Here is a 12711-nt window from a genome sequence, read left to right on the forward strand (position 1 = left end):
CGGCCAGTGGTCAGACCAAGAGAGGTGTTTTCACATAAACTGTCTGGAGATGATAGCGGTCGAGAATGCGCTGAAGCGCTTCCTCCCGTTCATACAGGACCAACATGTTATTGTCCGCTCGGACAACATGTCTGTGGTATCCTATGTAAACCGTCAGGGCGGTGTCAGATCCATAAATCTCTGCAATCTGACGGAACGCCTCCTTATTTGGTCTCAGATGCACCTGCGCTCCCTGAGGGCGGCGCATGTGCCTAGCCATTTGAACGACGGCCCAGACAAACTGTCCAGGGACAACGTTCCCCCAGGGGAATGGTCCCTGGGCCCCCAAACGGTCCAGAAACTGTGGCGCCTATTCGGCAGGGCGGAAGTCGACCTATTTGCGTCAAAAGACAACGCTCAATGCCCGACGTTCTTCTCGAAGGACGAGGACGCGCTGGCCCAGGTTTGGCCCAGCCTCCGGCTATATGCTTTCCCTCCGGTCTCTCTGTTACCACAGGTGATCAAGAGAATCAGGGAAACGCGCCACTCGGTGCTCCTCATAGCCCCGCGTTGGGAGAATCAGATTTGGTTCCCGGAGCTAGCACGGCTGTCACACACAGCTCCGTGGCCGATTCCGGTGAGGGCAGATCTCCTCTCTCAGGCTCGCGGCACGATCTGGCATCCCCATCCAGAGCGCTGGTCTCTGCACGCATGGTTGATCAACGGGTACTCGTTGCCCTGCCAGAAGGAGTAATGAACACGATCGCGCAGTCTAGAGCCCCTTCCACGAGAAGGCTCTACGCGTCTAAATGGTCGGTGTTCTCTGGATGGTGCACCGACAGAGGTCTGGACCCGCAGACATGCGCGGTGGCGCATCTGCTCTCCTTCCTACAAGAGCTGTTGGATAAGGGAAGGTCCCCATCCACACTCAAAGTATACGTGGCGGCCGTGGCAGCGTTCGCAGAATCGACGCACGGCCAGTCATTAGGAAGACATGAGTTGGTCATCCGCTTCCTTAGAGAAGCTAGGAGGATGAACCCGCCGCGCCCCCCGTCGGTTCCCATGTGGGATCTTTCACTGGTCCTAGAGGCCCTGAAAGCTTTTCCCTTCGAACCACTAAACTCCGTGGGGTTGAAATATCTATCACTGAAAACCGTCTTTCTGACTGCACTGTCGTCAGTAAAACGTGTGGGGGACCTGCATGCGCTGTCTGTCAGCGCATCGTGTCTTGAGTTCGGGCCGTATGACTCTAAAGTCATCCTCAGACCTAGACATGGCTACGTTCCTAAAGTGATGGGCACTCCGTTCAGAGCGCAAGTTATCTCGTTGTCAGCTCTGCCAGCATCTGACAGCGAAAGTGATGTGAACCTCCTCTGCCCTGTCAGAGTGCTGAGGTTTTACATTACGCGCTCCGCCTTATTCAGGCGTTCGGAACAGCTGTTTGTTTCGTTCGGTGGGCGCACCAAGGGTCTCGCCTCCTCGAAACAGAGCCTGTCCCGATGGATAGTGGACGCTATAGCAGCGTCAAAAGGTCTGCAATGCCCTCTGGGCATCAGGGCTCATTCCACGAGAGGCGTGGCCTCTTCGTGGGCATGGTCCAGTGGAATTTCTATCCATGACATATGTGTAGCGGCGGGCTGGAGCTCCCCGTCTACCTCTGTCAGGTTTTATAACCTAGAAGTTCCTGCCTTGCAGGCTAAACTGTTGTCAGTTAAAAGAGAGGTGTATTCTGCCCAGACCTCCTGCTCAGATCACTCTCACATGACTCAGCTCTCCTGGTTGAGCTGCACTAAGTAGGGTATGTGCCATGTGCCTATACAGACCGGCGCGCTGCTCTGTATTCCCTATGTGTGCGTATGTACAAGTGATGGCCCGCGTGGCTGGCCACCTTATTCTCCACCTTACAGGGTTCCCCTGAAAGTTCGGGGTCTCATGGTGGATGCTTGGCGCGCACGGCGTTGACAAAGTGTTCCCGTAGCGTAAGCTAAACTTACGCAATACGAGAGAACGATACTCGGTTACTAACGTAACCTCGGTTCTCTCTAGAGAGGGAACGAGTATTGCGTAACCGGCCGTGCTCGCGCCACGAGCGACTTCGCTTCAGTTGTCGAAAAACCAGGGAAGTCAGCCTACAGCCCCTTCTTTTATACGCTAAGCCACGCCCATTCTGGCGGGCTGTGACGCTATGAAGGCGCGAGCGCCCTTCATTGGGCGTGACGTCACGCGAGGCTCACTGGTAGGCTGCAGCAGATGCCAGCAGGGCAGCCAATGAGCACGCGAGATGGCCTGCTCTAGGTCTGCTAGCTGCTGCACTGCGTTGACAATGAATACAAAATTAAGGATAATTTTTTGGCTTCAATATCTCGAGAAGATGCATCTTTCCCGTAGCGTAAGCTAAACTTACGCAATACTCGTTCCCTCTCTAGAGAGAACCGAGGTTACGTTAGTAACCGAGTATCGTTTTTTTGGATGTAGGACTTGTTCAGCCAACACAGATTTTTCACTTCAACTTGATTGATTGACTGAGCACAATTAAACATTTTTGGTGAATATACATTTTTAAGTGAAGATTTCAAGCTTTGATTGGTACAATGCATCTTTTTGCAAGTGGAGAATCATTTGGAAGTTATTTCTTGAGCCCAGAGCCGATCCTGACCTCCAGGGGCCCTATGCAAAAATCTGTTAAGGGGCCCTTCTGACCCATGAGCCATGTAAACCATTTGCCATCGCCACACAGTCACACCTGACACCCCAGTTCTCCCACTACAATCCTCCCTCGTTTAGTTAGTACTAATGAAAATGTAATTCCTGATATCAGTAATAGACATCTTTTATATTAATATCAATAATTCACATTTTAAAATAGTACACATTTAATTATTGATATCAAAAATGCATCCTGTGAATTAATAAAAGCTAAAATGTCTTGCCATTGTCACTGTGTTTTAAATGATAAAAGCAATAATTGATACTTGATGGTTATTATTTACTGAGGGATATGCATCCATATTGACCAGTATGTCCAGCCAATCAACATTTTAAATGTAATATAGTCAATGTCAATATTGCTTTCCATCTTGCTATATTGCAGAGTTGTAACTAAACTGACTTGGAGACTAGATAATCATTGTCTTGTTTGAAAAGTATGAGCGCCTAATGAGGAGTGCCATCACGCCCATATTGTACTGGTAACTGGTCCCCATAGATGTTTTACTGGAAAGTGCGCGTTTCATTTTGTGCATGCACATATGAACTCATGTTAACGCGCGACACGGTTATCTTTTCCGAGCTGCAGTTTATAAACAAACACTGTTGCCCTTTGTATTATCAAACGTATCATGAAAGTGCGTATCTATACCACGTGCTATTTATACGCCCAAAATGGTTTTTGAGTGCATATGCTACGCACTGTAAATCTCTTGGGTAGGATTGGGGTGTGGAGTGCGTGCATATTACACGCCAAAAAGTGCGTATCATATGCACGCGAAAACTGCGTAGGCCTATCATATGCACGCAAAAACTATTTTTGAGAGAAATTCGTGGTATAGATACGCGCTTTCATGAGATCGGGCTGGTTAGACAGACAGATAGAGAGAGATGCACATCAACTTAACTATACTGTTCTGTGCTGACATCAAACTTGGAGAGAAGAGAACACGAGTCTGCCTAATCGCGGTTACCGCAATTCAAATATCCCGCAATTGTTGTAAACTTTGATTGACGCCCTTTGAAACATGATTACCTTGAGTAATTTGCGGGGCCCTACGCAGCTTGCGTAGAGTGCGTATAGGGAGGATCGGCTCGGATTGAGCCGATATTTAATTGTCAGTTTAACAATTCAACCTCCAGCCTCTGAGTGCTCCGTTCCTCCTCGAGCCGTCGCCCTGGCTCCTGCGCCTGTGCTACTTCCTCCATCGACTCCAACGTGGACAATCGGCTTTGCCAGGCTCCCTCGGACCGTCGGATCAACCTGGGTCAGACATCACCACGCCTCCGCTGTGGACTTGCTGGCTCCCTCAGGCTCCGCCTCTGCCCTCGGTCGCTCCAGCTCCACCTCTGCCCTCCCGTTCTCCACTTCAATCTCGAGGGTCGTCGCTGCGGCTCCGTTGCGGCCGCCTTAGGTCATGGGCGTCCCATAGCTCCCTCGGCCATTCGTCTGCGCTCTGGGCTCCACTGGTTCTGTTCATCCCCCTAGTGCCGTCAGCCGGGACTCTGGCATGGCTCCTCCTGGCTCCTTCGTCCTGAGGCTCACTTGGCTCCTCCCATCATCCCAGCCATGGCTTCTTCCTCTGTCATTGCCGCCTTGGTCTTGTCTGCCTGTTCTCTCCATCCCTTCACCTGCTCCTCTAACCATCCACCTCCAAAGCCCCCACCCTCCTTCGCTCATCTCTTCTGTTACGGCGCGAGGTGCTATGTAACACATAATCACATTATTTTTGTCTTAAGTTTCATTTCATGGACTTTTAGGTTGTTTCTAAGTATTCAGTCTCCTTTGTTCTAGTGTCCCGTCTGAGTTTGTCACGATGGTAACTGATATGATTAGTCATTCTCTCCAGCTGTTTGTCGTTAATTATCCGAGTTTGCCTGTGTATTTATCTGCCTGGGTTTTCAGTTCTCACTGTCGGTTTTCGTTAACGCAAGAACAAAGTTTGGTTATGGTAATCTTTCTTTTAATAGTCTATTGTTAATTCTTCATCCTCGTCCTGTCTTCTACCTACACCACGCCTAGACTTCGTGATACTGTGGAAGTCTTAGCACCAAAAATGTTTCATCCAATCATTGCATTTGGTCGGCCTATATTTCCATACCTCCATGCAATTGCTCACTCAGACATCATATACATCATATACGTCATCAGCACATTCCGTAAGGCTATGCAGAGTTGTAGACAGACAATCACCATGCGCCACAAACAAACAGCCACATTTTAAAGTTCCTACTGAACCAAAACAATGAGCTTATGCTGCTTTCACGGCATGTTGTAGTTACTGTAATTCAGATGGCAACCCCATGACGTTCTACTCGGAGCAGTTCACGTCCTCGGAATCGGAATTATGCGTTCCTACAGCAACACTATCAATGGCGAAATAAATCTCCAACAGTCAAGTGGTACAAGTTTCAAAGCTCTAAGTTGATTACGTTCATTATTATTGTAATGTTATGTGCTTAAAGACATAAGGTTATTTAATACGGTCCCTCGCGATGCTTTGCGGACTCTGCTCTGGCTGTGCGCATTCATGTGTTTTGGAGGAGGCATTTATTGTTTTATGTTTAGCCATTTTACTTCCACTTTTGTTGTGAGATTTATCACATATGCATTTAATGTCCCATTTTCATTCAAAAACCTTTTGAATGCACATCTACGATGTGTGAGAAGAGAATAAAAGATAAATAAATTTGAGTAAAATAACATTGCTTTATGTTATAATATATAACTATATAATAATATTCTGTGAAATCTGTTATGCTCACTGGAGCCTCATCATGCACTGAACACCTCTGAAGTAAACTAACCCTGGAACATAACCTACTCCTGAGTAGGTTATGATCAGAGAGTAAGTTGCTATGGCTACTTAAATACTCTGAAAGTTACCTATGTTTTTGGAACTGAATGTTGAGATTATCCCTTTACCCTGCGTAGCTATGTCACATAACTTGCTTTCTGGAATAACCCCCATTTTCATGCATGCGCGTTTGTTGTAATGAGAATTAAACTTAAATTCCCTTCCTAATTTGTCTCTTGATGTGTATCTGAACCCTCAAGATACCCTTTTTGAGCGCAAGGACGCAAATCGCTATGGTAATTGAGTAAGTGGGACGCGGGAAACAGAGCGGCCCAACTGGGGAGTGAGAGAACGGGTGGGAGTAGGAGATGGTGCAGAGAAAAGGAGGGCATCCTAAAAGACACTTGAGATAAGAAAAATACATTTAATTTATATGAATGACATGCAAATGTTAACCAAAGTAACTAACCCTTCTTTTTATAGGCATTCTGTTCTCAACCCATCATGTTTTGTAGTGGTAGCGTGGTGTTGTTGTTTTTTAAAGCAGTAATAAAATAATAAAAAATGCATATTACCCACAAACTTTTCCAACAGGTTGCATCAATGAAATTTTGGACTTTATTTTAGGCTGCTTTGACTTTTTTGATCTCTTGAACTAGGCTTGCTTTACACATTACAAGTTATGCTACAATTCTTTTAAATGTTTGTTTATTTGTTTGTATTTGTTTGCACTTCAACCCAGTGTTTAAATGGTTTAATTTATTAATGTTGCTGGAATTATAAACTAGAGGTCTTATTTCTGGCTGTGTGGCAATAAGGCCATTTAAAAATCTAGTTACTGCACCCAGTTTATATAACCATACATGTAAAAATTAATGAAATGAAACCTTTTTTCTTTTGTATGTTAATGTCATTTGACAAGTAACTGTATAAAAAATGCTATTAAAAATAAACACATAAAGTCCCTTATACCTTTTTAAAGGCTGAATTATTATATTTCTGATGTGTGAAGACAGAGGTACTATATTGCAAATATAATATTACATTTAAACATGTTATCAGGCTGTAAAAAAAAAAAAAGTGTTAAAACATCATAATGTAAGTAGAGGACCCAATAATAATGGCACATTTTGCCTATCAGTCTTCTTAGTGTACAATGTTTCATCTTTTTAATAGCATTTAAATATAACCTTCATGGAGACAGTTGCAAAAGGCACGTGCGTATGTTGTCGCAGCAAGTAATTACTCTCATTTCAGGTTTAATGCCTGCTGCTTGTTGACATGCATGCTCACCATGCAGTGCCCGCGCACACAGATGGCATCATCTGAAAATAAAGATCAAAGACTACTGAAATCCCATTCGTTCCACTCCGGATGGGATCCGCATGCTTTGAGAGAGAGTGTGAGAAAGATTTGGTTACGTGCCGAAAGAGAAAAACGGAATTCTGGATCAGTGACTCCCAGATGGTGGTAGCAGATATGTGCGGTACTACCTCTAAAAAGAGGGCAGCATATAGTGAGAACAGGCTCTCATCCTGTGTTCTCTCTCTCTTTTACATTATCTTACTTTCTTCATTTTAATTTAGCCCACTCACTCCCTGACTCTCTTTTCAACATTATCTTACTTTTGTCACTTTAATTGAACCTTCTCACTCTCTCTTTCTCAGCCCCTCTTTCTTTCCTAACCAATCTAATTTTTAATCTAATTTTAATGCTTGCTCAAATTGTTCCTTACTTTACTGAGTGAATATATTAGTCTTATTTTCATGACTAATTCAGTGCTTGACATCAAACTCCATATTGTCAGGTGTGGAACATGAAGTCTTCAAGAAATAGGTCACCCAGTAAAGATGCGGTTACATTAGCAAAATGTTGGCAACATTTCATGACCAAAAAAGGTCCATTGTCAATAGTGTAGCAATGTATGATGCACAGCTCAAAGTCACATTCAAACCTCTGTTCGTCACGACTGCAAATTTGTGTGACCAACTTGAACCCGATGCAAAATCTTTTATCCTCACGTGACCTCATGGGCGGATTCCTATTTTGATATGACTGGATTTTGTCCATGAAAATTTGCCAAACAACGGTAAATGTGACCACACCTTATTCTGTCAGTTTTAATCACCCTGATTTAACTTGACTTGTTTTATGAAGCAAAAGCACCATAAATTATCATAAAGGTGGTCCAAATGTTTCATGTGAATATGTTTTCTGACACTATACAGTCACTTTGTGTAAGAAACAGACTGAAATTTCTGCTTTTATTTACCAATTTGCGACCAGATCGTAAGGGATCAGGGGCTCGTTCTTCGTACGTTGCTTAAAACATCCGAGATCAAATGAGACATCTAAGATGATATCATCGTGCTAATCATGATCCGGCTAATTGGGTTCTTCGAACACACCTGTTGTTTATGATTAGTATCGCTGGATTGAGTTATCTGAGATAATTGCGCGTTCATGCGCTGGTTTAAAAGGGGATATGTATCGATAGTAGAAACATTGATCAGCAACGCTGCTATTGGCAGCTCACCGTGGCCAAAGAGCGCGCTCAGTTTTACTCTGCAGCAGAGCAAGAGCTATTGCTAGAAGGTTATGCTGAATTTGAAAACTTAATTACGTTAAGTTTTCACCTAAAATGTGCAAAGCCAGGAGAGAGGGCTGGCAAAAAGTAGCAAATTAAGTTTGTAGTGACCATTTAGATGTTTTTATCACTTATTACAGTATATATTTTTTTATTTGAATAATTTCTAAATAATTAATAACTTTGTTCATTGCAATCTCAGTCACCACCCACTACTAGAACATGGGAACAAGTAAAAGTGAAGTACTAGAATATTCTACATAATGGTAATTTGTAGCCTACTATAGGCTACTATAGTCTCTTTTAAAAAGGCACTGTTAATAAATGTTTGCTTGTTTATAAAAGCAACCAAGAAAAAGGCTGAGAAAAAAAGAAAAGAAAAACAAACAGGTGGTGTCGTGCAACCCCACATTATACCCCGGCAGAAGAGCTGGCCCTTGGGTTGAATGTGAACCGACCCGTCCGGGGTTCAGCTCTTCCTCAGACACACAGCAGGGACCAGTAGCAGCAACTCCTTCATTACTGGTAAATGAACTTTAAATGATCTTACACTGTAAAATATTTTTTTGCTGCACTATAGGCCTATAATCCCAATGGCTGGTCCAGTCATATCAACTGTTAAACCTTGAGTAGGCCTAGTGATGAATTGCTTACTTGTGAAAGTGTGCATGTGTGAAACTACATGTAGCCTAGTTAATGTAAAAAAAATATGTTGCCATGAGTTATTGATCACATTTCCCCCAGTGTACTTCATTGTAATGAAATTGTGTTTTCCTCTTTTGTGCAGTTTTAAACACCAACACATTTATCTGTTCCTGGCTGATCCATGTGCAGTAAGTGGACTTTTCCAAACTTTACATCAAAAGGGAAGAAAGTACAACACTTTGTAATGCCCATTTCCCCACCAATGCACAGGACAGTGAAGAAACTCTCTCAGATGACTGTCTTTTGGAGAAAGTATCTTTAAATAACTTTACTTAATTTACACTTGAGTACCTATTATTTCTGAATGCAATATGTGTTGCAGGAGTCCACATCTACAGAAAGGCCTACAGAAGAGTCTGCACAAAGCAGTTATACAGAGGTGGGCAGTGTATACTTTTCCTTTTATTTTTTGTTGCATAAGGCTTGTGTTGTATTTTGGGGGGGAAAACTTGACAACTTAAAGAAAAAAAAAACTGGCACTACAGAGTTAGAGATAGAGTTGCTTCAAAGGAACTTCAGAGTAAGTGCTAATATATTATTTCACACACAGTACTTTTGCTGACCTTGCATAGTATCTCTTATTGCAGGCAAAATATGACTTGATCACTGGCTTTTCTTTACAAAGAACAATTTAAATAAAAAATCAAAGAACTAAGCATATTTGTCTTGTCTTTTATTAAACATTTAATGAAATGTTTTATATTTTTGCTGATGGTGGAAATGTTGTGTAATATGGCACATGTAATGTCACAGGCCCTGTCAAGTGCAACCCTCAGGCTTTTCAGACACTGAAATCTTCCCTTTAGTTGGCCAAAGTTCATTTCATTGTGTGACCTTGTCCTGGCTAGAGCTGCATTGTAACTGTAATACAGTGAGCTTGATATTGATACCATGTTCAAGTAATGTGCATAAATGTGAATCTCTGTGCTTCCACATTTGTGATACGGAACAGTCACACACCATCTAGAGATTTTAGTCTGTCAACTGCCTTTTTTTTTTAATTTGATATAATATTACTAATCTTGAATATTAAGAATTGTAATAGTAACTTGGCTGCACATTTACATTGTGATCCCCCTTTCTGTTCACAAAATCCCCTTCATAGAGGCCTTGATGGGAACATTTGTGCAGTCTATTGACCAATCACATTAGTGAAGCCTGAGGGACATATCTGTGTCATATTAATCGGCATGTTCATGATTGCATGATCTTCATTAAAAATTATAATACCTGCGTTGGCTAAAAAAAAAAAAAAAAAAAAACCTGCTATAGCCTACAACCTTGGGTCTAAACTGGCTTGGAAATGCCACAAAAAAAACACCCTAAAAACTGCTTGAGCGCCAGGGTAAACTTTGTGAAAGACACGACAGACAGCACTTATCAAGTTCTCCGCATCTCCAATAGTTTAAAGGAAAGAGCCACTCGCAAATAATATCAGGACAATGCACACAATTTGTGCTGTTATTAAAGGCCGACTCCGACGAGTCGAACATTTAATGTGCGTTTCCAAAAAATAATTGATGTAAATGACATCCTCACGAGTCATGAGAAAAATTATATCTCTCAAAAAGTACACTATCGCGCTGCGTTAAAAGACTTCTCGTTTCACCTCCGCTTATAAAGGCGCGATCTAATCCTGTTTACATGAAATAAGCCTGCTCACGAGCAGGTTCAAGCTAGCGCACCTGTTGCTATGACAGCAAGTCTAGGATGAGCTTCGAAGAACCAAACGATCCAAGATCATGCCAAATCGTCAACAATCAAATCCAGCTAACTGAGTTAGCGACGTACGAAGAACGAGCCCCAGATCTCACTGTTTACAAAATCATTTGTTACACAAGCAATGTTACACAAACCAAGAGTTTAACACCCAATAGAGACTCTGTAGACCAAACTATGCAAAATTTTGCTACGAGTACAGCACAAAACCGCAAATAATATATGCAGAGCAGAATTAGGATTATACCCATTTATAATCACAATTCAAAAGGGCTATTAAATTCCATGCCCACCTAAAAATAGTGAAAAACAGACCCTACATCACAAAGCCTTAAAGGAATAGTTCACTTCAAAATAAAAATTCTGTCATCATTTACTCACACTCAAGTTCTTTCAAAAGGAAGATATTTTGAAGAATGTTGGTAACCAGATATTTGATGTACCCCATTGACTTCCATAGTAGTAAAAAATATATACTATGGGAGTCAATGGGGTACATCAACTGTTTGGTTACAGACATTCTTCAAAATATCATCTTTTGTGTTCAGCAGAAGAAAGAAATTCATACAGGTTTGAAACAACTTGAGGGTGAGTAAATGATGACAGAATTTTCATTTTGAAGTGAACTACTGCTTTAAACTATAGAGCTGACGCCAGAAAGAAACACCCTCGGCCAGTTGGTCTTAGAGCTGACTGCATAAACCAAAACATGTCTGACTGAAAATATAAACTTAGCCAGACCAAACGAAATAATTTACAACACAAAAAAGAAAAATACTTAAAATTGGACAGACGCAACAGCCCAACAAAATAAATTGGAATACTTTTTGGCCTAAACAGAGAATATAAATTGGCATGATACCTGAGCACAGTGACGACCCTGTCACGGTGTGGGTTCATGTCTTGTTCTTGTCTGGCCTGTGTTCCCCTGTATTTTCCTGTTTCTGAGTTTCCCTGTCATGTATATTAGATTTCCCAGGTGCCCCTGATTAACCACGCCCCCTTGTTATCTTGTTTAGCTTGTTTGCCTGTGTATTTAAACCCCTGTGCTTCAGTTGTTGTTTGTCGGTCATTGGTTGCTGTTGCTTGTAACTTATGGTGCGTTCTATTATTTATCCGTCTCGGAGATCCGAATCGGAAGACAGACGTTGCGTAGCAACACGCCCCCTTTCCTCGGATTTCTCCTCTCGGACGTCGGACAACCGTGAGGACACCGGGCAAGAATTCCGTTTCGGAATTCAAGATGGCTGCGCCCTGTGTGACTTGAAAGTATGAATTGTTTTCATTGTTTTTGAACCGCTTTGGTATTTTAAATGACGATTATAATCACTCGTATTACTGCGTCCCCTGTAGGTATGGGAATCGGTTGTTGTGAGTGCAATTACTACGTTGCTAGCGTTGCTAACAGAAGATTAACATGAAATAAAGTGAACATTTTCAAGTTCAAGTTCTTCCTCGGTGTTCTGTAAGGTGAAGCACATACTTATTTTGCAGCGCCTGGTACTCAGCCAGTGCTACCATTACAACGGGTGGCGTCCATTTTTTTTTTCTCCGACTCGGACGCCCAAAACATAATAGAACGCTTGAAGTGTGGACGTGACGTCATATCCGAGGTCCGAGTCGGTTCGTTGGCTATAATAGAACGCACCATGAGTTCCATGTTACTGGTCTGAGTTTCTTTGTTTGCCGTTTACCCTGGATTACCTGTCTGTTTAGTTAATAAAGTGCTTGCGATTGGATTCACTCTCTGCTTCATTCCTGACCCAACGTTATAGACCCTAAACTACTACTTCTGATTATTATTATTATAATGTGTGTGTATATGTTGTAAATGTATTTATAATGTTATTAATGCTTTGGCAATGTAAAGATTCCTTTCACCATGCAATAGCTATTTAAATCAATATTGTTCCAGGCACAGCTAACAGGGATCATTCTCAGAACTTTACCTAACGTTCTGGCAAGGTTCTCTCAAAGATATAAACAAACATTCTTCCAGTAATATTAAAAGAATGTGCGTTCAGAGTTATTTGGTCTTTAACAATGGTCTCAAAACATTAGCAGAAAAACATTATTTATACATCATTCATGGAGTATTTTTTTTTTTTTTTTTTTTATACTTTAGTTTGGCATTCGGCTAACATTTACTTGTTTCAGAACGTTTAGCAAACAGTATAAGTTCCCATAATGTTTGAAGAATGATAGGGCTCTATCATA

Source organism: Rhinichthys klamathensis, unplaced genomic scaffold (genome assembly GCF_029890125.1).
Source record: "Rhinichthys klamathensis goyatoka isolate OS25496 unplaced genomic scaffold, OSU_Roscu_1.1 h1tg000301l_1, whole genome shotgun sequence".
NCBI lineage: Eukaryota > Metazoa > Chordata > Actinopteri > Cypriniformes > Leuciscidae > Rhinichthys > Rhinichthys klamathensis.